At 37.6% G+C, this 24,438-nt stretch overlaps 1 protein-coding gene across 3 annotated transcripts in view; it reads left to right on the top strand.

Annotated features, from left to right (window-relative positions):
* Window positions 1–24,438, top strand: part of LOC119808202 (activating transcription factor 7 interacting protein) — an 84,467-nt gene that overhangs the window by 7,798 nt on the left and 52,231 nt on the right. The window contains exon 1 of one of the 3 annotated variants that reach the window (XM_038320603.2): window positions 21,088–21,100. The exons of 1 other annotated variant lie outside the window; for it this stretch is intronic. The gene's annotated coding sequence lies outside the window, so the exon portion shown is untranslated. Of the gene's footprint in view, window positions 1–21,087; window positions 21,101–22,717; window positions 23,032–24,438 lie in introns of those variants that run through there. One more of the 3 variants, XM_038320602.2, reaches the window with a different exon arrangement.

Genomic DNA, 24,438 nt, shown 5'->3' with positions numbered 1-24,438 from the left:
CAAAGATAGGGATAGAGTAATGTATTTTAGGGACTAGATTTGTGCGCGATTACCGCATCTCCTTCACTTTTTATGAATACTCAGGGCGCAAAGCTTCCCTTTCTCCGTTCACTTGTTGGACCAGGTCAACCAAAATGAAAGCAGGTTTAGCATGGTAACTCACTCCTTCTAGTCTTGGTTTCTTGGGAGGCTGACATGAAAGATTCCCTCCGCAGCCTGCCGAGTACACGCAAATGTGAGAATTGGGTTGTTTTTGTGGCAGGAGTTCATTCTGTAGCCCAGGCTAACTCACAGCAGTCTTCCTGCTTCAGCCTTCCATGTGCAGGGCCACCATACTATGCTAGAAAGTGATTCTTGAGACAAAATAATTCTGTTTCTTCATAGCCTGATAGCCTGCTCTTCTAAGCAGACACCTACCATAAGGCATAGATTTAACTGTTGTGTTTATTGAATTTTCTGATTCTTTTTAATTTTTGATGATTTGAAATGAGTTCTCATAGGCTAAGCTGACCCACACCATACGGGGAGACTGGAGGGTGACCTTGAACACCCACTTCATCTCCCATATGCTGGGGTTATAGGCATGTGCTTCTGTGCCGGACACTTAGTAGTTTACTTAGTTCTAATGAGATACTCACTTCTGGCCAGATACTTTATGACTGTTAGACATTATCAGCTTTTGATAAATCCCTGATTGAGAATCAAGGGCCACCTGATAGATCCGAGTGATCTGCTGTATAACTGTCGTGGTAGCGGATTATGTAGTTCCCCTAAGTTCTCCTCCATCAGTGTCTCTAGACTGTCAGGAACTGATGCATTCTTTTTTTTTTTTTTTTTTTTTTTTTTTTTTTGTTTAAGCGTGGAGTACATAACGTGCAGAAGACATAGTAAAATGGTTTCTTGTGAGGAATCATCGCTCCACTTGGTATGCTTTACTTGTCATACTAAACAGAAGATCTGTTTGTTTGTAAATGTCACACTTTTAGTGTGTCTATGAATACAAATTTGATTTAGGAAAGTAGATTCTTTAAAAATTAAAAAATATTCTGCGTGTATATGTGTGTGTGTGTGTGTGTGTGTGAGAGAGAGAGAGAGAGAGAGAGAGAGAGAGAGAGAGAGAGAGAGAGAGAATCAGTCATGAGCATGACATGAGAAAATATGTGGCGGTAGTTCTCTCCTTTCATTCTGAATTCTGGGAATTGAATTCAGGTCTTGGCCTTCGTGGCAAGTACTTTTCACCTGCTAAGCTGTCTTGCTGGTTCAGAAAGCATGTTATCATTGAAGGTAACTATGTTCACCACTGTGTGACCAATGCAAGCCTCTTAGTGAAAATATATACACTGGTTTATAAAACGCGTAGGAGATGGTCTGTGATATAGCCCAGTGGGTAAAGCTGGATGCTGCCAAGCATTAGCACCCGAGTTCAATTCCTGGGATCCACTAAATGGAAAGGAAAGAATTGACTCCTGCAGGTTGCCCTCTGACCTCCATACACAATCTGTGGCATGGGTTAGCTTCTGCCTCCATCCCAAATAAATAAGTATAATAAATTAAAGAGTCATACCTTATGTAGTGTTTAATCACTTTAATAGTATTTTAATACTGTTAATTTTTAATATCGTGCAGTATTTTTCTACATAACTACTCTTAAAATGTTTCTCATAATTTAGCTTATTATCTGTAAAGTGTTTCTGAATAAATTTATCAATATTAAATACTGCTTTCACAAAGTTGTCTGCTTTGTATTAATACTACCATGAAAAATCCAGACCTATTCCCTGACACAGACGTTGACTCATGAGGGTAAAGATTCCTTTATGTCCCAGTAGCTCTCTCCCTGGCCTCTCTTGTATGCAGTGGAATCTCTTCTGGCTCTTGTTGACTATGATGGAGGCTTCCTTTTCTTGTAGGATCCTTCTTTTCAATATGCCATTATTTTGATTGACTTTGTCTCTGAGGAAGAGGAAACTTTTAGGTAGTAATTTTTATTTTAGACAGGATACATGAGATGACTTTTGTTTTTGTTGTCTTAAAGATCATTTGTATCAGAAACATCATTCAGTATTTGAATGTTTGACTGATAGTTTGGCTGGGTATAGAACTCTAATTTGAAGTCATTTTCCTTTGTTTTGCAATTGAAGATTGTGCACAGGAAGCAAGTGCTCACTGGTGGGCTATATGCCGGAGAGCGTTTTTAAATGATTTCATTGGTGAGATCTTTTACCATTCTTCCTTTAATTTTAATTTTTGTATAATTTTGTATAGATTATGTATGTGTATATAGAATTCTAACTCCATTTTCTATTTGTAATTTGTCTTCTGCTGAAACAGTTTTCTTCAAGTTCATCAGATAGTTTTTATTGAATTTTTCATTTCTTATATTTTCTTTCTTTTCCACTTCCTGCCTGTACTATTTTGTTCTGAATTTAAAAGTTCAACTTTTCCCCTCCATGTAATAATTTTTGAAGTTTTCTTCTTGGTACATAATAAATTGCTTAGTGGTTTTTTTTTTTTTTTTTTGCTTTTGCTTTGTCTTCCATATTAAAGGTTTAGTTGAGTTCCTTTTTCTGGATTTGCTGCATAATATGATGTGGTAGATAAAAGTCAATTGAAATAGCTAAATTCAGATAGATTAAACTATTGTCGTTGCTGGATTTGGAATCTATAAATGCTACACAACCACTACTAAACTACATTGATTGCTGACCTTGAACTATTATTTTAATCGGGGAATCTTATTTTTCATATCTTTGCTAGGTTTACAGAAGGTACATGCTCACTGAACTGTGTTTGATAAGGGCATCTAAAGTTAATGAGGTGGAGAAGTGAGGTGTTTTCAGTTTGTATCTTAAATTTTTTGTAATTACAAGTTCACTCTATTTTGTGTGGTGGATCATGTGTTCCTTTGCATGGGTGTGGAGGTTATAGAAGTACTTGAGGGAATTGATTCTTGACTTCCACCATGTGGGCCCCAGGGATTAAACACAAGTTCCCAACTGCACGTGTGTGTGTATGCACACACACGTAATAATAAGTTGAAACAAAAATAATCTACTTCTATAGCTGTTTCCGAGCTTGACTCTTCTGTGCAGACAATAGACACTGTGTAGTCCCTGTCGAGCCCTGACAACTGGAGTGCACTCTGCGGAAGACATCTTTACCCCATTGGAATTGGAACTGCAGACTTTTAATAGGAAACTAGGAAGAGACCCTACTAGTGAAGGTACACACTTTTCTGAGACTTTTGTGTCAGAACTAATAAGAATCTCAACTTCCTGTCTGTTGATAGTTGTATATTGTTGAACAGAAAAATGATATTCAAATGGAAGACAAAGTAAGATAGAGTGTCTAGTCTGAACAGGATCTAGGAAGAGAAGTATTGAAGTGTGGTGAGAGCAGCGAAGCCAGGAAGGACTTCCAGCCTTGAGCAGCTGTCTGTATCTGGAGATACAAAGGTGATGGACATCCTAAGGAGAAGGGGATAAAGAGAAGACTGTTGGATAATGATGAATGCTGGGTTCTGGCCCATGCCTGTTAGCCTGGGACCTTGGAAGACTGAGGCAGGAGGAATGTATAAATTTAAGGCCAATCTAGGCCTAAAGAGTGGTACTCCATCTCAAGCAAACAGTAAATGTTGACTCCAGAATAGAATTTATCTGATGAATGAGGCTGGTTCTGTCTGGTGAACTGAAGTGGGTAAGATGTAGACTTAACGCCAGTTACTGTAACAGCCTTCTGTTTTCCTCTCTGGTTTTTTGTCAAACCGAGAGAACCGTGTCTGAAAGGGTTGGATGAAGCTTTACGCATTGAAGCCAAATGTAGTCTGGGTTATATTTCAGCTTTTATTAATTTTTAACTGTTATTCAATCTCTGAGCCTGTTTCACCCACCATCACAAAGTGGTGATAAAACCTGCCATTAGGATCACAGTAACAATTGAAATAGCATCTAAAATTTACCAGATAGCTATATTTTGGTTATTTTTAGTGTCTTGCCCCATTAAATTTACATCTCAGTTTTACAGTAGTCAAGTCTTTTCCAAACATTTTCAGTTTATTAACATCTTGCTTTTTCTGAATAGACAAAGCTACCCTCAGTCACATTATTTTAAGAGCTGCTATGGTTTGGCCAGATATGGTGGCACAAACACCTGTAATCCTATCATTCACGGGGTAGATGCAGGAGGATTACAAGTTTGAGGGCAGCTTGAGCATACAGGGAATTCAGGGCTTTGGTTACATAGTGAGACAAAACACAAACAAGGGTTAGTGTTCTACTTCAGCGGTATGGAGGACACAAACAAGGGTTAGTGTTCTACTTCAGCGGTATGGAGGACACAAACAAGGGTTAGTGTTCTACTTCAGTGGTATGGAGGACACAGACAAGGGCTAGTAGTGTTCTACGTCATTGGGATGGAGGATTTATTAGCATGTTCAATTCCCAGTACTTTGATGTGGCTTGGATCATGTGTAAATGTTTCTTTTGTTTTCTGCTCTTAAGGCAGTTTTCAAAGATATTATCCAGTCCATTTCATATAAAATTGAATAAAGGCCTCTTTCAAGGCAGAGTAATTAGAAAAATTTTAATGGAATATTTCCAATATATACAGAAATAGAATGAGATAATGAACCACATGATTTATCATGCCATGAGGTCAGCTTTAGCTGCATTTCTGTCGCCTCTCTTACACCCTTAAACGGTTGTAATAAACACCAGTATCTCTAGACATAACAGAAGATCACTAAATAACAGAAGATCACTAAATAAACTTAAGGAGTGTATGTCCAAGAAGAATGGAAGAAACCAGCTCCATGGCTGGTGGAAGCGGAAGAGGTCCTTTGTGTGCCTTCCGCCTGTTCTGCTGCTGCTGCTGCTGCCCGTTTCTGCCAAGCCAGTGTTGTTGGCAGTGTTCTCAGATGTGGTTTAGTAGTCCCACTTCCAGACTGGCTTGTACCCTCTTGTCCTCCCTGTTTGCCTTCCCAGTGAGTACATTCTTCATGGCTTTTTCCTAGTATTAAAATAAAATGTTGGGAGTTCTGTGTCACCTGAGAATATATTTGTGACATTTGGACTACAGAGAGAAGAGTTAATTTGATTTTATTGAGAAATGACCAAATTAAGCTTTGTTGCCACCCATGTCTCAAGACACTATTGTTAAAATAGAAAATGTGGTTGTAAACTCTGACCATTCTGCTGGGTTGCACTTGCGAAGCTTAGATTCTGTGGGGAAGTTTTAAATTAGCTTTTTAAAATTAAAGTCAACTTGATCAAATGAACAAGATTTAAACAAATTTGATACTCTTGCTTTGATGGATGTATTATAGGTAAGGAAGAAAAAGTAAAAGAAAAAAAGAAAAAAAGAAGGGTCTTGAGCTGGGTTTAAGGGCTTTTGCTTTTTCCTCCCTCCCCCCCTTTTTTTTTCTGGACTGAAATGGAGGCTGTCTTTCAGGCGAATTCCCTAGTGTTTGCTCTGTGTGATCTGGCTCTATATCTGTTTCTGCTAATATGTGGCATGGATTTCAAGTTGTTTGGGATCGGAATGTGCTCAAACTCTGTTGCAAGTCCGGATTCACAGGCATTTTGTTGCAAAACTGGCTTGCTGCCTTCTCTTTTCTTTTTCTGTGTGTTTAGTGGCTGCATTGTTTGTTGCAGTATATGCATTAGCTATCTGTGTTCAGTTTCCTGCAGGCTGACAAAGTGGGAGGGGCTTTCTTTGATACATGGCTGAGTGTTCACTGTGAGTTCTTGAGTGCACGGTGCAGCCATCTTAATTACACTGTTGTGCAATGAGACTGCAGCTGTCTCAAAATGGCTGCTGCCCCCTCTCTGAGGCTGCCCAGGCAGCAGACGTGCCAGTGAGGAGACTTGTCCCATGCTGCAGGATCTGAGGTAAGACCCAGTGAGCTTTTATCTCTGAGTATTGCAATTAGAAAACACTTGAATATAGCCAGCTTTGTATAGGAAAGAAAATTTGCTTGTGAAGAAGTTGGAATGTTCTCTAAGAGCTGTAAGCCTGCCTGTATTAGGGAAACAATAAATTAGGATGGTGAGGTCAAAGGTTACATTCCTGTGATTTCTCACCATTTTGTTGTCATTGCCAGAACTTTGATCACAACAGTCGTGCTTTTCTAACACACGAGTAACTAAATGTTCCTTGTGTAGTAGACAGATAATTCATTAGATATTTTTAGAAGTTCAAACAGTATATTGAGTATTTTTTAAGAAGCCATAAATTAGTCTTGTTTGGAAAAAATAGGATTTTTTGCTTTTTTAAATGAGTTATTGTTTGGTAACTTTGTAAAAAGAATGCTAATTTTCTCTATAAATCGTAGAAAATATGTTCTCTTCATTTTTTTATTATATGTTTTAGTGTTTTCTCACATGCTGCCTTTTTATTTTATAATTAACATACATATTTATACTGACTCACTTTTTCCTCATTTTTTGTTTGAATTGACATTTGGATTCAGATTTTAAATTTCAAAAATAATTTTACATGTATACCCCATACCTTTTTCTTTTTAAAATCTAATACAGTCTGATGACTAGAGAGCTGGAATAAATACTGTTTTAGTTAACTAATTGACATTGTTATGTATATTTAAAACTGTTAACACTTTAACACTCAAAAGGATTGCAAATTTAAGGAATGTTTTTTAGCATTGTAAAACAAATGTTTGCTGAACTACTGTAATATACATTTCCAAGGTTACCTAGCAGGTTAGGACAATGTTTCAGCGTGGTCCTCAGCTGCCTTTGACTTGCTGAGTAACTGAGCTTGCCTTGGGCCCTCCAGTGCTAGGCTCATTGACATCCATCCCACCATGTATTCCCCAAAGAGTAGATGGAATTTAGTCACATAATTCGGGGAGAAGAACAGTTATGTTTTAAGCTGTGTTTAAGTTGTAGTAGTTGCTAAGTTATTTTCTGAGTGATATAGTATATACTCCTGTAGCTGTGCCAATGGAATATTTAAATATATTCTTGACTAATAGAACAGAAAACAATTGCTGTGAATATTCTGAATAGAGAAACTTATCTTCTATTCTTGTAAATTTTTGATCCCTCCTTTTACTTTTTTAGAAACAAGAGTCTCGTGTGGTGTGAGCTGACCTCTGAGCATTGGCTCTGTAGACTGGGTCGGCCTTGCACTTGCAGTCCTGTTGCAGTCTCAGAACTGCAGGCAGCATCACCATGTCTGGCTCTTTTAAAAGAACAAATTAAACTTTTGCTAAATTAAATTTTTAGGGAAGGCCCTGACACATTAAGGCTATACATGAAGTTTTATTCTATAGTATAGATTTATAAAATTTACTTATCATAATTGTATTTGATAAATAAGCTGTTTATAATACAGCTTTGAAATGAGGTCACCTGACCTTTAGAAGCTGAGTGTCCAGATCTGGTTCACATGTTTGTAGAGCTCAGCCTCTAAAGCACTATGGGTTCTGTTTGAATTTATCCTTGAATGCATCTACTTTTTTTCTTTTTCAGTTTTCTTAAAGGTTTAAGATTAGAACATTAGATCTGATGCTTAATAGTTGAAAATTTCTGCCCTGTCACAAACTTAAATTTATACCTCCTCTTGGTTATATACATTTTTAAATAAAATAGGTAGGGCTTTTTTTGTGTAATTTAATCTCAAGTAAAATGATGACTCATCGTAATTTGAATGATAATTTATATAAATCATCCTGTTATGTTCCTTGCCCCAAAAAACAGAAACAGGAAGAGTTGGTGGGTGTGGGAGTCTGCTGTCCTTCTAAAAGGTCATGCTCAGCAGCAGGGCCGGAGAGGGACTTCTGCTGCACTTCCTTTTCATGGCTGAGCACTTCAGTGTCTTGGTGGAAGGATGGAGAGAGAGAGGAGATAATATGTAGGTTTGAAAAAATTACATAAGGTAGCCCCTTGGTATTTAGTGTGGAGGGAAGCTGACTAGGTTGAAATTATTGAGCAGTTTGTGTTGTCATTCACGTTTTTTGCTTTCTCTTGCTGAGTATAGAATTTCCTCTCATACTTACACATGGGGAAATTCTAAACTCCTGTTACTTAGGCTATTAGTGCTAACTTTCTCATTGCTGTTTTCCAGTTTTATAGCTTATAAACTTAAACTAGACCTTGGATTATTTTGGGTTGGTGGCAGTTTTCAAATTTTCTGTAAATTACAGGTTAGACATTATGCTGGATATATATGGGCATGATATAAATTCTGGGAACTGAATTCTATTTTTGGTTTTTCAAGACAGGATTTCTCTGTGTAGCACTGGCTCTCTGTGTGTAGTCCTGACTGTTCGGGAACTGTTCTTGTCCTGCACACCAGGCTGGCCTCAAGCTCACAGAGATCCACCTGCCTCTGCCTCCCAAGCACTGGAATTAAAGGTGTACACCACCACCACCTGGCTGGGAACTGAATTCTTGAGACCATTTGTTGTCCGTTCTCTTTCCTTCTATCATTTCTCCTCTTTCATAACCTATTTAAAAACAGTGTAAGTCTCCTAAGGAAATGTTGGGATTGCGGAAAGTTCATTGACTTAAGATTCTACACTTAAATATGAATCCTTCTTTGGCTTCTGTTTTCTGATACTGATTCATTCCGTTTCTTCAGTTTATCACTTCTCAGATGTCACATACTCATCATGTGTGACTAGATTAGAGTATTTTGGGAAAGGATGGGGAATCTCTCATATAATTCGTGCTGCAATACATTCCTAAGTAACGCCTGACTCGAGTGTTGTTGTAACGGAATTGGAAGTGTAGGGCAAACGCTGCAGTTGTAGTCTGGCTGAGTCTTGCAGATATATTGTAAGAAAAACAGCTTCTCCAAGAACTGATTCAAATTCAGGGCCAAGTGCTTCCTGTGCTTCTGGCACAGAGGAGGGGGAGGGCCTTAGTTCTCATTCAGTGCCACAGACTGAGAGCTGCTCGACAGAGTTTATCCTTTAATTACTGCCCAGTTCGCTTTTTAGTTAACATCTAACATAAACTTTATTAAAAACCCATGTCTTGCCTCTTAGATCTTAGCTGGGGCAATGGTATTCCTGTATTTCTTTTTGGTAATGTCGTCTGAGTAGGTCAGTCTCAGACGGTTCATCCTCTTCACTGTTAGGCTCCTCGCAGCCAGTTCACTTAGAATCCCCTTTGTATTCAATTAGTGGGAGTGTTGACAGCCTTAATATCTAAAATACAGTTTCTAAACCAGAAGAAAATAAAAATAAATAAAATCTAGTCTAGTGTACTTAACCTAGGGAGACCTAACATGTGAAGTAAGTGTATTCTTTACGAGATGCAGTACCTTTGTTAGCATTTTTTTTCTAATTAATTTTTTGAGGCTTATTTTCATTTTATGTGTATGGGTGTTTTGCCTGCATGTATGTCTATACATCATATGTGTGCAGTGCCCACAAATGCCAGAAGAAAACATTGTTTCCCCTGGACCTGGATGGTTGTTAGCTACCATGTGTGTGCTGGGAATTGAACCTGGGTCCTCTGGAAAAGCAGTACTCTTAACTACTGAGTCATCTCTTCAATCTCTGTTCTATTTTCCCCCCAATGTTAGAGTACTGTGGGGCCTAATAGAGAGACTTATTGATGTCAGTCTTGGATTCAAAGTGAGAAGATTGAAGTAAGTGCTCAACTGGAAATGTCTAAAGGACCCTGAGGTTTGCTTCCGTTAATAGCGTCATTGTTAGAGACACCATTGGCTTCAGCCAATCCTGAGGGCGGTATATAATAAAAAATTAAATTGCTGTAGTAAGTAAAGTAACATTTTGTCAAAGGTTTCTAACAAAATTGAACACAATTTTAACACTTAATGAATTTTTTAATAGGAAGTCTTCTTAGCTGAAGATATTTTCTGATTAAATACTTTTCTTGCATAGATAATATTGGAAGCCAATATAAAGTTAGCTTTAGAAATTCCTCTTTCCATTCGTTACCTTCACCATGTCAGCTGTGAAAAATTCCTTTGATGGTGTGTGGACTGGTAAATTACCATTGTGGCCAGCGAGCATTTGAAGACATGTTTTCCAGAGTATCAGTCCAGCTTCCCCCCCTCCCCCCCCAGTGACAGTCTTACTGTGTAGCCCAGGCTGGCCTAACCTCTTCTTGCCTCAACCTACTGAAAGCTGTGATTGCAGGAATATGCCACCATGCCTAGCAGCTTCTTGATATTCATAAAATGATAGGTAACTCCAAGGAAAATACTCCGTTTTGGAAGTAGATTTCAAGGTAAAAGTGAAACTAGTAAAGAATGAAAAGGTGGCTGACTTGTTCAGGAGACAGACTCCCCTGGTTTTTTCTATTCCTGCACCGCCCAAAGACGTGTGGGGAGAAAGCGGAACCTGTATTTGGATAGCCTCAATAGATCAGGTGAACGTTCACAAAGTGGACTTCTGTTTGTTTTGTTTTTGTTACTGATTTATAATAGTTTATAATTGGAACTACGGAGAACTGCATCAGTTGACTACTGCAAATGTACAAATTTAAAGAGGAGGGAATTAACCTGAGGGTTGTCTGCAGAATTCTGAGTTTGCCTGACGGTGGTGTTTGTTGTCCCCTCTGAGGTAAGTCAGAGGCAGCTGGTGAAGGATTGTGACTGGTGGTGTTTCTCTGTGGGATGCGCAAGTTTGTGCATCACAGCGGGAAGCACTTGCACAGATGTCAGGAAAGGAGACTTCTGCTGGTGCTACTTACTGTTCACTTGATCATCACTATTTCATCTCTTGTGCCATTCTTGGACCAGTGGAGATGATCAAAGCATCAGAAAGTGCATGTTAGCTCTCTGGAGTAAGAGGATTCTAAGTTTGAGGCCAGCTTAGACAACTTAACCAGACTCTGTAGTAAAAATTGTCAAGCAAGAACCCTGCCTTTGCGTGTAGACTAGGTGAGTGCCCCATGGAGGAACTGTTTGTTACAGGGCCAAGTCTTGGTTCCCCGTAGCATAAAAGCTGTGAGAGAGTCTAGATATTTTTTTTATCAATTTGATAAGTTTTATGCAACTGATTTTTGTTAGTTGCATAAAAAGTAATTTAAGTTCATTTTATTTTTATATGTTTTACTTCTCAAGCAATTCTTTTTATTGTACATTACAAAAATACTTTGATGCTAGTGTATTCTAAATAAAATGTCAGTTCTCTGCTGCTATTGGCTTAAGAACCTGTGAGTTAGATCATTATCCTTATTTTTGGCACTTCCAGTAGCAGGAATATTGAGCTGTTTTTGATTAATTTACTACAACTGATTTCTCATTTGATACTAAAATAATATTTTACTGCTTATTATTTACATCATGTTTTATGCTGGACCAAACTCAAAGTTAGATGCTGAACCAAGTGAAAAGAGGAAAAGGAGACAGACTGAAGTCAGTCACACCTGATTCCAGCCCCTGGGCAGCTGAGGTAGGAGGATCTAGCCCAGTGGTTTTCAACCTTCCTGAGGCTGTGACGCCTTAATACAGTCTCTTATGTTGCAGTGACTCCCAACCACAAAATTATTTTTATTGCTACTTCATAGCTGTAATTTTGCTAGTTATGAGTTGTAAATGTCTGATATGTGGATCCTGTGAAAGGGTTGATCCATCCCCAAAGGGGTCCTGACACACAGGTCGAGAACCTCTGATACAAATAAATGTGGTAGTTTGAATAAGAATGGCCTCTAGCGGGGCGGGGCGGTGGTGGCGCACGCTTTTAATCCCAACACTCGGGAGGTGGAGGCAGGCGGAGCTCAGTGAGTTCAAGGCCAGCCTGGTCTACAAGAGCTAGTTCCAGGACAGGCTCCAAAGCTACAGAGAAATCTCGTCTCGAAAAACCGAAAAAAAAAAAAAAAAAGAATGGCCTCTATAAGTTCATATATTTGAAATTTTAGCCACCAGGGAGTGGAATTAATTTGAAAGAATAAGTGTTGCTTTGAAGGAAGTGTGTCATGAAGTGAGTGAGCTTTGAAATTTCAAAAGCCCCTGCCAAGCCTAGTCTCTCTCTGCCTGTGAATCAAGGATATAGCTCTCAGCTACTTCTGTAGCACTATGCCTGTCTGCCTTTTTGCTATGCTTCCCACCATGATGCTAATAGACTAAACCTCTGAAGCTCTAAACAAGCCCACAATTAAATTCCTGTCTTTTGTACGAGTTGCTGTCTTCACAGCAATAGAAACAGTGACTAAGACAGAAGTTGGTACCAGGGTACCAGTTGGTATTGCTGTTCCAGGTCTGACCATGATCCTTGAGGGAGGAATATGGAAGACTTTGGGACTTTAGATTAGGAAAGCAGTTGAACTTTAAGTGGGATTTAATGGGCCATCCTAGGAGGAGCATGGAAGACAGTGGTGCTGAGAGCAATCTAGATTATGATGCCCAACTCCAGAGGTTTCAGATGGGGAAGAGACTGTTTCTTGTGATATTTTGGCCAAGAATGTGACTGCTTTCTGCCCTTGTCTGAAAAATCTGCCTGAGCTCAGTTGAAGAGTTTTGAATTAATGGCCTTCACAGAGGGGATTTCAAGATAATTTAATATTGACTGGGTTGTGTGATTGTTAGTGGCCATCCTGATGCAGATCTATAATGAAATGGAGCAAGCTGGACAAAGAAATATACAGAATGTACATTTGAGGACAAAAAGAGCACAAGGAAGCAATGGAACTAAGTCTAGCGCTCATGGAGATAAATAGTCAATAGGAGTTTCTTTTATCATGATGTCTCTTCACAGCAATAGAACGGTGACAAGACACTAGAAACCCGGATGATTTCTAACTTCTTCAGTTCTTGAGGCTTTATGATGAATGTGGTACTTATGTTCTTGGTGTTCAGATCTGTGCTGCCCCGCCCCCACCACTCCCACCCAGTATTGTGTGGTTAATTCTGAAGTTGCATTGTTTTTGCTGTTTGTTAATTTATCTGTTGGGGTGGAATGGGCAAGGTGGACAGCTCTCCAGAGGACAGTGCAATTAATTGTCTGAGAAGAATTTCTTTCAGTGATTGTCTCTCCCAGGTAACATCTATAGTTATCTGCATATTCATATAGAGTCTCGTTATTATAGGAAGAGTAACATAAGTTAGAAATAAGATTACAATTATAGAACAGGACTTAGATGATGGCTCATTGGTTAGGAGTGTTTACAGCTCCTGCAGAGGATAGGAGTTTAGTTCCCAGCATCCACTTCAGATGGCTCACAACTGCCTTCAGCATCAGTTCCAGAGATCTGACACCTCAGGTTTCTGTGGTTCTTTTTTTTTTTTTTGTCTAGCATTTACATGGACATATCTATATGTAAACATACATACATGCAAGTAATCTAAAATAATAAAAATAAATCTAAAAATAGTAACATTTTGAGATGATATCTTAGCATTTAAAGTACTTTTTATTTATTTATTTTATTTGGTTTTTATTATTAGCTGGGCAGAGGCAGGTAGATCTGTGAGTTTGAGGCCAGCTCTGGTCCACAGAGTGAGTTCCAGGACAGCCAGGGCTGTTACACAGAACCCTTTCTCAAAAAACAGCAACAACAACAACAACAAAACCCAAACACACAAAAGAAACGTGGTGCTAGTTTTTGGATTTGACTATAGTTTAGGTAATCTGCACTTTTAAAAGTAAGTAGGGATAAAAAGTGGAGTTTGTATCAGTAAATCATAAATTAGGTTAAAACAATTTAAGCAGAGGCATCCACATCTGTTGGTTGTGACTTGATGCTTGCTCACAGGAGCTAGCTAATTGAAATGGTGCATCAGCAATCATTTGAGAGGAACTTGGACTGACATTCGTAACTGACTGCATCCTTGTCTTGAGAGGAGGAACATGCTTTAGGGATGTTAGGCGGTGTCAGTGTGTTGAATTGTTTGACTGTCAGGATAATGGTTCCTGAGTATGTGCATCTTATTTTGTCAAAGTTTGCTTAATGAAATTTATATTTTCTCTTTAATAAAATTTGAAGAATAATTGTAATTAGAGTGGAGATAGCTTGTAGTTATAATTTACGGTTTTAGTGATTGTAAAATTAACAAATACTAAATTTTATTATTCTGGGAAACAAGTAAACTAAGGTATTTTTAAAAAAATCTTTGGAGATAAATTGTTTCTTGTGGCAAGAGTTGAATTTCAATAATATAAAAGTTAGAAGTTGCTTTTGTTTTATTCCTTGGAACAGAATTATTTTTGTGGCTAGCTAGCCGTCTTCTAGAACCAGTCAGTTCCTGTTGGAGAACGAAAGGGGAGGGTTTTCTCACCAGTACTCTCCTTTAGTTTGCTCTTGAAGAAAGGGCTGCTTTATGTAAATTGTTCTTCCTGGCGCCAGCTAGCTGGAACTGCAGTCTGGTGTGCAGTGGCAGCAAATAATATGTGTCATGGACTTGCTCTTTGGAATGTGTGAGAATTTGGCGTTTGGGCTGATAGAATAGAGTTGAAGCATTAGTGTTACAGTAATGACATCTCCAGAGTTGACAGTGAACACGGGTACAAGAGCAGCTGTGAGCTTTTTAACCTGTAAATACTGCTTTTAGAGACTGTGCCTCCTGATGCCTTTGGTGATAGGTGGGAGGTACCTAAGTGTCCGCAGTTGCTGCAGACCCACAGTTGACAGCATAGAAATACAAAACAAAGAATTTGGGTTCTTGGCTTTTTCACTGGAAACAGTCATTTTGAAGATGAACTCCTGTCTGTGTTCTGAGAGCATCACTAATTGACAGTTTTTGGCTCTTGGTTAGTAGGACTGTTTGCTGCAGAAACTGCACAGCAGATGTGAAACACCCAAAGGAATTATAATCTGTAGCCAACTGTATTGTATTGTAGTCCTGATTGTTTTTATGAGTGTGAATTAAATACATTTAGACTCAGGGCTAACCCTAGAAGTCTCATTAGATTTTAAAGTTTACAGTGACTTAAAAGAAGAGGAAATCTTTTGACAGTATCAAGCTGCCCTCAGGTAAGAGATTCAGGTTCCTTTTCTGTGCCAGCTCCGCACCCTAGGTACTGTATCGGTCTCTTTGCCTTTAGGCAGAGTTTTGTTGTTTTCAGCTGTAGTAATAACAGGATTGGTAGATTGCTAATGTTAATATTCAGAAGGTTTTTGAGAGACATATTTGGATTTGTTCTTTTAAAGAGATGTCATTTCCATCCTTAAATTCCTTCACATTTGAATTGAAATAAACTAATAATGAAGTGAGCTTCATGTGGATATTGCTCATACATATAATGTATTTACACTGCATATGCATCAGTTTTAGATCTTTTTTTATTATTGCCGGTTACCATGTTCTCAGTTTAACCAGTACTAGGTGGTATGTGAAGAGAGAGGACATTCCCTTACCTTAGCTCACTGTAAAGTCTAGTGCACGTTAACATGGCACTGTAGAGCAGACTGCCTATGCTCATTCACATTTGATTTACTGATGTGTTAAAGAATAGGGTGTTTATATAAAATGGCAGGGTCAAAGTTTTCATTCTATATTTGTAATCATTTCTTTTCCAAATATTTCAATTTATCACAGTTTTTAACATGCATTTAACATAGGAATTCCAGTACATCTACTACTTTATTTTGGAGGTAGGCCAGTGGAATACAGGCATTGTTATTCTTGTGTTTTATGCTTGAAATACTACTTCCCATGAAAATAAAAACAAGTGTGTATAATAGATGCTTTCTACAATTACTATAAAGATAGAAAGGTAAAGAAATGCACATATGTGTGATTATTAATGTCATGGCCAGACATTTGATATTTCAAATTGATGTCATTTTGGGGAATAGGCATAGGAGGATGAAGTGCATAGTAGTGATGCCAGCTAAAGGAAATAGAGGAAGAAGCCACAGTGGGCCATTCTCTTCTCTGTCTTCTTCTTCTAGAAGACACACACTAGGTTTTCCCTGCAGCTTCAGAATGTTATTAGGTGGAGTTTGCAATTCTCTAGCTTCTGAAAGGTAACTGGTCAATACTACTATATTATGTATTTAAAGAGCTAGCTACGATAGAGTATAACCATGTTTCTCAAGTGTGGAATGTTAACTGTTGCCTTTTGAAGGTTTTGCTAATTAATATTTTTAATACAGAAATTTGTTTTGTGTATGTTTAACTCAGTCATCATGATTACAATGATAATAGAAAACATTTTTTAGTGATTTTTGAGATTAGATAATTTTATTGGTGTGAGGGACACAGACATCTGAAACATTTAGGAAATGTTCCCATGTATTTTGAGCCATAACATTTTAGGGGAATGTTGGACTGGAAAGGTCGTTAATGGGCTAGTGTTTATATATAGGAAAAGAAGAGAGTTACTGAACTCAAGAGTTTCAAGCCAGCCTGGAGTGAAAAAAAAGTCAAACCAAAACCAAGCAAACTTTGGGGGATAAAAGAGTTTCTGTTGTATTTGTTTAGTTGACTGTAGAAGCACAGATTTTGGAAGTGAACGAAGCAGCCACAGTAGTGTTTATTTTCCACAACTTTTCCTCATACAACATGTTCCAGATCATTCTTTAGAATGGGCCTCCTGAATTTGATTTTATAGGTATTAAAAGATTGTATCTGATGTTCAGACAAACCTACTACCCTAAAAATGTACCCCTTCTCCGTGACTTTCTATCTCTGGTCTGTGGTCTAGCTTTGTTTTTAGTAGCCATTCTGTACTGTTGACTATTTGAGACAATAGGTTTTCTTATATTTCTGTCTTTCACATTTCTGTTATTTTAGTGCTCTCTCTGAATCTTGCTTACTAAATTTTCCTCTTTTATCTTTTCATTATTTGACAGCTATATTTGAGTTTTTAGATACCTTTCCTTTGATGTTTTGGACATAGGTTTTTCTTACTGTATATTCTGCAGGTGTTTGAACACCGACTGACTTGGTTAGGGTGTCTACAGCAGTAAGTAGCATCAAACCGTTCCTGCTGGTTCAAGTATGAAGATTTCTGATTGAAATGATCTTTGTTTGCTTAAGGAATGATCTTGACAATGCTAAGTTTTATTCTTATCAGTGTTAATTTGTATAAATTGAATGAGTTTTGAAATACTCAATGCTCAGTTTTATTAAGAAATGGCAGCTGTGGTTTGTGATTCTTTTGGATTGTTATTGAAGTTCCTAAATTTAAATTTTCAGTTTTAAAAGAGAAAAATAGCATAATTTAGTATGGAGGATATAGAGATAAAGAAATGGGAGGGAATGTGGTTGGTTTTCTCCAATCCTTGAAGTCCTGATGTCATGGCAGTCCCATACATTGTTCTCACGACTGTACTCAGTGGGCTACGAAGCTGTTGCAGTGGCTTTGTTTTTACTAGGAGAGGAGCTTAAGAGTTGTAAAACCTTCTGAGGATCGTAAGTTTTCAGAAATACCTGGATATGGCACTAGGTGGTTGTGACTTGTTGTATATTTTACTGTATGTCATTGGGAGATTTTCCCCTTTCTCTATTCCTCCTCCTCATTTTTCTACCTCTTCCTCTTCCCTTCCTCTTTCTTTTTCTCCTCCTCCTTCCTGTCTGCTTTTTTAAATTCTGGAGGCTCTAGGCTCAGTTAAATCCTTTAATGTGGCAGACAGCCAGATTTCCAATAGGCCCAAGCTGAGCATGCTGCTGTTGCTTAGCAACTGCTTGTGAAGTCTTTGTCTATGACTGAATTATAAATAGGGTTATGAGCAGAAGTGCAGTTTAAAATGGGATTGGAAAGAAAGTCATACTCTTTGAATTTGAGGGTTTAAAGAATTTTTTTAAATGTAGTGTTTAGAAATCTAGCTGATAAAAATTAAGCTTACCATGAAGACAATAATAAAGGCTTTATGAGTTCATGTCTTTTTATTATTTTTATTTGTGTATGTGGTGCATTCGAATGTGTGTTTGTATATGCTTGTGGGTGTTTTTTGGAACATAGAGTAGGGTTTGGATCCTTTGGAGTTGGAGTTAACAGCAGTTGTGAGCTGAGAGATGTAGGTGCTGGGAACCAAATTCAGGTCCTTGTAAGAATCACCAGGCCATCTCTTTGACCCCCTAAAGTATAGTCTCTTAAAAGATGAAAAATATCCGTTTTGTGATTGTTGGTTTGTGTGTGTGTGTGTGTGTGTGTGCATGTGAGTCTGGGAGGTGTCAAAAGCTAGTCCAGACCATGGAAGCATCTGAAACTGGAGTTACAGATACTGCTCTGAGTTGTCTGATGTGGGTGCTGGGAAACGAACTTGGATCCTCTGAACAGTGGTAGCAAGAGCTCTTAACTGCTGAGCCATCTCTCAGTCTTCCAGTCTTTTCGATAGTTAGAATTAAATGCTGTAATAAAGACACGAAAGCTAGAGGATTACTCCACAGCCTGGTCATGCATGTAGAAAAGACTCACATTGTATTACCTACTACCTGGATTTCATATACACCCACCTAGAATATATGATCCCCTAACACTTCCTGTTATACTATATTTTATATGCTTATATACCTTTAATCCCAGCACTTGGCAGGGGGATCGTTTTGAGTGTGAGGCCAGCCTGGTCTATACAGTAAGTTCCAAGACAGCCAGGGCTGCTACACAGAGAAACCCTGTCTCAAAAAAACCAAACCAACCAAACAAAAAAGTGTTCAATAATAACTAATGGAACCAGCTGTAGTGGTGTTCACTTGTCTCTCTGCAGAGATGAAGGCAGGAAGACCCATGAATTCAAGACCATCTTCTCTAGTAGCTCAACCTATAATACTTGACTTTTAAGGGATATTTGCCAGCAATAAGTAGTAGATTAGATTCTTCTTACTTTTTTTCTGGGAAAATTTTAGAATGGGAAGGTAATTTGTTGCTGCTGCTGTTGTATGCTCAGCAGAGATTTTGCTGTATGTATGTAGTGAAGATGTGGATTGCAGATAGACTTGGCTAGAAGAATTGTGGCAAAGTTAAAGTAATTCCCCTAGATCTCCTAGGAAGGATGCTCGGCAGTGTGCTGTGCTGGGGAGGAGGAGACAGTGGGTTAGGGTGTTGTCTCTATATGGCTCTTAGACCTCAGTATACAGAGGCTGGCTGTGCAACATCTGGTTCTCAGCTGATGGATGAGTGAGGCTTTGGAGGAGAGAAGCTACAAGTGGCATTTGATCCCTGCTGACCTTGGAGCTCTAGGAGCCTTTCCAGGGTGTGTGTGTGTTGTTCAATTGGTTGTTCAAGGTACCTTGATTATGCAGGTTCCTCACAAATACGAATTGATATTGTTTGGCTATTTTGAATAATACTTGAGATTTCATGCTTTCTTGGTTTTCTCAAAGCAAAACTGACCAAGTATAAGTAAAAAATGTAACTAGTCTAAATACAGTGAAAGAAAATAGAAATAGTAAGGCTTGTATTTAAAGTTATATTAATGATCTAGGTCTATCAAAGACATTTTCCCATCAGTTGTGCCTTATTAACAAAATTAGATCATGAATGAGGAAAAACCCTCTAATTAGTTGTAGCTCACAGTTTAATTTATACTGCTTGCTTTTGTGATGAGGATAATAGTGTAGATACAATGTTCAAGATTATATTTTAATCCTTTTTCTTAAGATATAAAATATAGCTAGATTTTGGATATCCAACAAATAAGAATACAACATTAAGAAAAATTTTGCTTTATTTATATTTTATGTAAACTGTTTAAAATAAGAGCTATTATATGCTGGATAAAACTCCACTTCAAAATTTAGCCATTGTGTTATTAGAAGGTGGGTTTAACCTTTATTATCTATCTGTTTATGGGACTTTTACTATTTAAAATGGTTTGTATTTGATTTCCATCACCTCAAGACAAAATCAGAAACAAAAAAAGAAAGAGAGAAAGAAAGAAAGAAAGAAAGGAAGGAAGGAAGGAAGGAAGGAAGGAAGGAAGGAAGAAGAAAAGCACAGCAGACAAGTGCCTGTTGTGCAGGACCTGGTGTTTTAGCTCCTTTGGTTTCAGCGGCTGTAGCTTAAGTTAAAGTGAAGCTCAAGTGTTCTTTCTGCTTTTTGTTTTGTCCTACTTTGGCCTTTTCTTTCTTCCTATTTTATAATTTTCTTCATTATCTTCTCTGTCGTCCCACCCCCATCCTAGGGTTCAAACATGCATGCTTGGTGAACTGTCTTTATGCTGTGCCTTTATATTCCTCTTTCATAACTGTTACAGGAGACTGCAATTGGCCGCCTTTAGGAATGAGAATTCTCTCTGGAGTAAATTTGTAATACACAGAGAAAAAGGCACATATAAGCTCAAAACGATTAGGTTTCAAGGTCAGAGTGAAGAAATGTGTCTCACATCTGGACAATGGAAGAAATTTTAAACATTGTAGATTTTAACATTGCCTTCCTGCTAACCAATTGAAAAATCAGAAATAGAAATTTTGTACAGACTATTTATGTTCAAATATATTTTGTTTGATATGAACAGTAATATAAAATTTCCCCTCAATGCTAGTAGTAGCTTTATTGAGAAATAATTATTGATGCCTATTGTGTATAAGATACACTATCATTAGAAGTTAATTTTAAAAATATGTATGAGGCAAACCCTTACCTTATTTAGATGCCTGCTTTTATTCACTTGTGTTTTGTATACCAAACAGGCTTTTAAAAATCAGTAAATCCCATTCTTAAATAATTACACAAAAAGTGCTAGGAAAATGAAGTGTTATTCAGATATTAAGATTTTCTTTTGAAAACCTAGAATGTATTACAACTGTGATTCAAGTGTTTTATTGTTCTCCTGGAAAAGGGAAAACAAATATGTGAGTGCACACACATGCACACAAGAGCACACATGTCCATAAGTAAAATAATGCAGTGATCCATTTGTTTAATGTAGCATTAATTTTTCTGTAACTAGGATCTAATAAGCAAATTAGATGTCAGGTTAATGTTATATATTAAAATGCAAGACTCTGTCTTCAAGAGTAAGGTATTTCAGTTAGTAATTTTTGCTCCTAGGTTCACATCCGTTCTAGGAGTCATGCTTGCATATTGTTTCTATTTTTAGGCTGTTGCCAGGTAGATTTAAATTTTCTCCTCTTAGGGTTGCTCAAGTTCTAACTTCCTGATTGGCTACATGGCCCTGCTTTCACTAGCCAACCACAATGACTATGCAAATTGTATTTCAGTTTCTGTTTCTGTCAAAGAACTGATAAGATGCCTGCAAGGGGCTCCTTTGGGGTATGTTTATTATTTCATAGAGGGTTTTGTCCATCATTATATAGTAATAAGCGTAGATTTCTTTTAAAGGGGTATTTTACTTTTGAAATAGGAAATCACACTGCCCTTGCAAGCTTCTTTAAGGCTGAAAAATGCCTCTTGTCAGATTTGATTCTAACAGTGTTTCACTTTGCTGCTGAGATATTGTGCAAGCAGTACATTTTGTTAGTTATGTGTAAATATGTGAGCATGCTAGCTCAGTAGCTGCTAGAATATTCTAGATTACCATCTTTGCTTTCTAAGAGAGCAGATCTTTTTATTTATTAAAGGTGTCAGTTTTATGTATGTAGTGAATTATTCTTCAGTCAGTATTTATTATCAATCCCAAACACAAATAGTATGTGTTCATTAAGGACTCCCATTTTTCATTATTTTGTGAATGGCTTCAGAAGCACATCAAAGCATTGATGTATTTAAGATGTTTTCTGATATCAAAGTTTTGGATTTATAAAATATGCCTTATAAAAATCTTATACTAGAGATATAATGATATATGCTAAAATACTTCATGAAACAATATAAATGTATTAGAATTTTAAAAATGATTCCTTTAAGATAGTGGCAGAATAGTAAATGGTAGCAAGATACTTATGAATACTGTGACGATGTGATAAAGCCACAGGAAATTAAGTAAATGTAGCTCATAAAACTTGCCAGGTTCAGATACATGCAAGGTTTTGATTAGGCTCAGAGAGCATTTGTTTCATTTATACTTTCTGGTTGTCCTGGTAAAAGTCAGCTTAATTGCATTTTCCATGAGTAAAAGACCGGTAGACCTTAGTCTTTAATGCTACCTGCTTTGTTCTTTTATATTCTTTTATAAAAGTGTGTTTAATGCAATGTACTATTGACTGTTGTGATAAACATGCTATAGAATCTTGCCCCACTTAGGGTAAGGAGAAAGGAGCAAGCTTATTGGAGTGTGTTTTTAAAACAGTGTTGGTGCTATCTTACATGCAAAAATCACAGCAAACTCTGAATCACCTGGAAATCTGAACTCCCTAAAATAAAATATGAGCTAACAGTATTTTGTAGCTTAAAAAAATTTATTGGTATATATGCATGTGTTGCCTACATAAAATATCTGTGCACCCTATGTGTGCCTGGTTCCCAGGGAAGTCAGAAGAGGATGTGTGATTCCTCTTGAGCTACAGAAAATTGTGAATCAGTTTTTGCTGTGGGTCCTGGGAATTGAGCCTGGGTCCTTTGGAAGAACAACCAATGTTCTTAGCCACTGAGCCATCTTTCCAGCACTCTTGTTTTTTTTTTTTAAATGTTTAAAGTGTGACCCAATAAAAGGGATTAGGCTGAAGTTAGAGAAAGATAATGGATTTTAAACAAAATGACAAGACATCATCTTGTTTTTAAGATAAAATAGTTTTTATTTAATTTATACTAAGGTGGACTGGGTAATGGTCAAAGTGATGAGTCATTGTGTTGTCAGACTGATTGGCATGACTAAGGGGCCGTCAGCTTGAGAAGGGTTGTTAGTATTTACTGTCTAACATTGATTTTCTTATGGTTCTGCTTTCATCAAGAAATACTGCAAGTTCTATGCAGTGCAAAATTCAGTGCTCTCAACTGAGAAATGAGGGCTTTTAGTTTGAATTACATGTTTAGTTATATTTGATGTATGATTGTGGGTTCATGTGTGCCTTGCCATATGGATGGAGGTCACAGGACAACTTGTGGTTCTTTCCTTCCACTCTGAGGCCCAGGGGCCCAATTCAGGTCATCAAGATGAGTGACAAGCACCTTCCGGAGAGTTACTTTGATGTCCCCTGTTTTGGTGTTTTGTTTTGAGACATCTCTTTGAAGTCTACATAGCCCAGGACGTTGAGGAACTCAATGGAGACTCACCTCTCTCTGTCTCCTGAGTGCTGCGGTTAAAGGTGTGTAGTACCTCACCTGCCAAGATTGATTTGCCTTTTTTTGAGACAGTTTCTCAGCATCTTCCCTCCTCTGCCTAGTGCTGTGATTACAGGCGTGAGCCATTATTACATCCAGGTTAGAAATGAACTGCTCTTCTAAGAGGTTAAGGATATGTGACAAAGACCAACAAACTTACTGGCCAATAGGTTAGAACTCATAGGACTCGGTCATTAGTAGTCAGACCTGTTGAGTTGATTTTGTTAAGCCATCTTAAGGAAAAACAATGGAAGAAAACATTTTAGGGGCTGAAGAGATGCTCAGTGCTTAAGAGCACTTGCTTTTCCAGAGACAGAGTTCGGTTCCCAGGAACCTGTAACTCAAGCTCCAGGGCGTCTGATGTCCTCCTGATCCTGACAGCACCTGAACAAGTGTAGCAAAAACACAGGTACAACCACATGCTCATAAATACAAAAGCAAAATAAATCCTATAAAACGGTGATTTATTTCAGCATCTGATTGTTTGGAAAAGTATTAATAATGTGCTGAACAGCCTGGCATGATTGAGTGTTTGTTACAGACGAGGGCTGCACTTATGTGATTTTGCTTCATCTTCTAAGTTTTTGTGTGAATTTTATTTTTAAATATCCTTTATTAGGTAATATTAGTTTGAATTTTAAATATCCTTTATTAATAATATTAGTCTAAATTAGCATGATGATTCCATATATGGTTTGAATCAGTAATTTATGACTGCTTTTAGAAGACAGTACATACTGCCTGGGCCCTGGTTTAAATAAAATGGAGAGAAACACTCAGACAAAAACCAAGCAGCAGTACAGATACCTTTTCCTCAAAGCATTTGAGGTTATAGGTGCAATAGGTTTCAATTTTATTGTTTCCCTTGACTTTCACAGTGCCTGTAATTCTTAGTAGAACACTTGCCCACATCAGCTTCCCTCGTTGCTGGGTAAAGTTTGGGATATTTTTCTCTGATTGGCTTTAGGCAGCTAAGGCTTTGAGCCAATCAGAGTGAATTTCAGTTCCCTTGCTGGACTGAAGCACTGAAGCAGCTGTTGATTTATTTCTCTTATGGGGAGATTATATAAACTAAAAATTATGGCTGCAGCAAGCTCCCTCTTGGGTATGTTTGAAAAATTGCAAGGTTCATCTGTAATGAAGGGAGAGAATTATGGTTAGTTAACATTTTGTTGACTAGGAAAAGCTCGTAGATGGTGAATTTGAGGGAAAAAAAGAACTCTGATCACAGATTTTCTGTTTGTTTTAATATCTAATAAAAACCCTGTAGAAGCACTTTATAATCCACATTTTATTGCTTCAAAATCAGAGTTTATGTGGTCTTTTTATAACAACTGTGAAAGGCATTAATTGTGCTTTTTGCAATAATTATATTTTTACCACTTAAGACA

Source organism: Arvicola amphibius, chromosome 2, assembly GCF_903992535.2.
Source record: "Arvicola amphibius chromosome 2, mArvAmp1.2, whole genome shotgun sequence".
Lineage (NCBI taxonomy): Eukaryota > Metazoa > Chordata > Mammalia > Rodentia > Cricetidae > Arvicola > Arvicola amphibius.
This window is presented reverse-complemented; position numbering and strand designations above follow the sequence as displayed.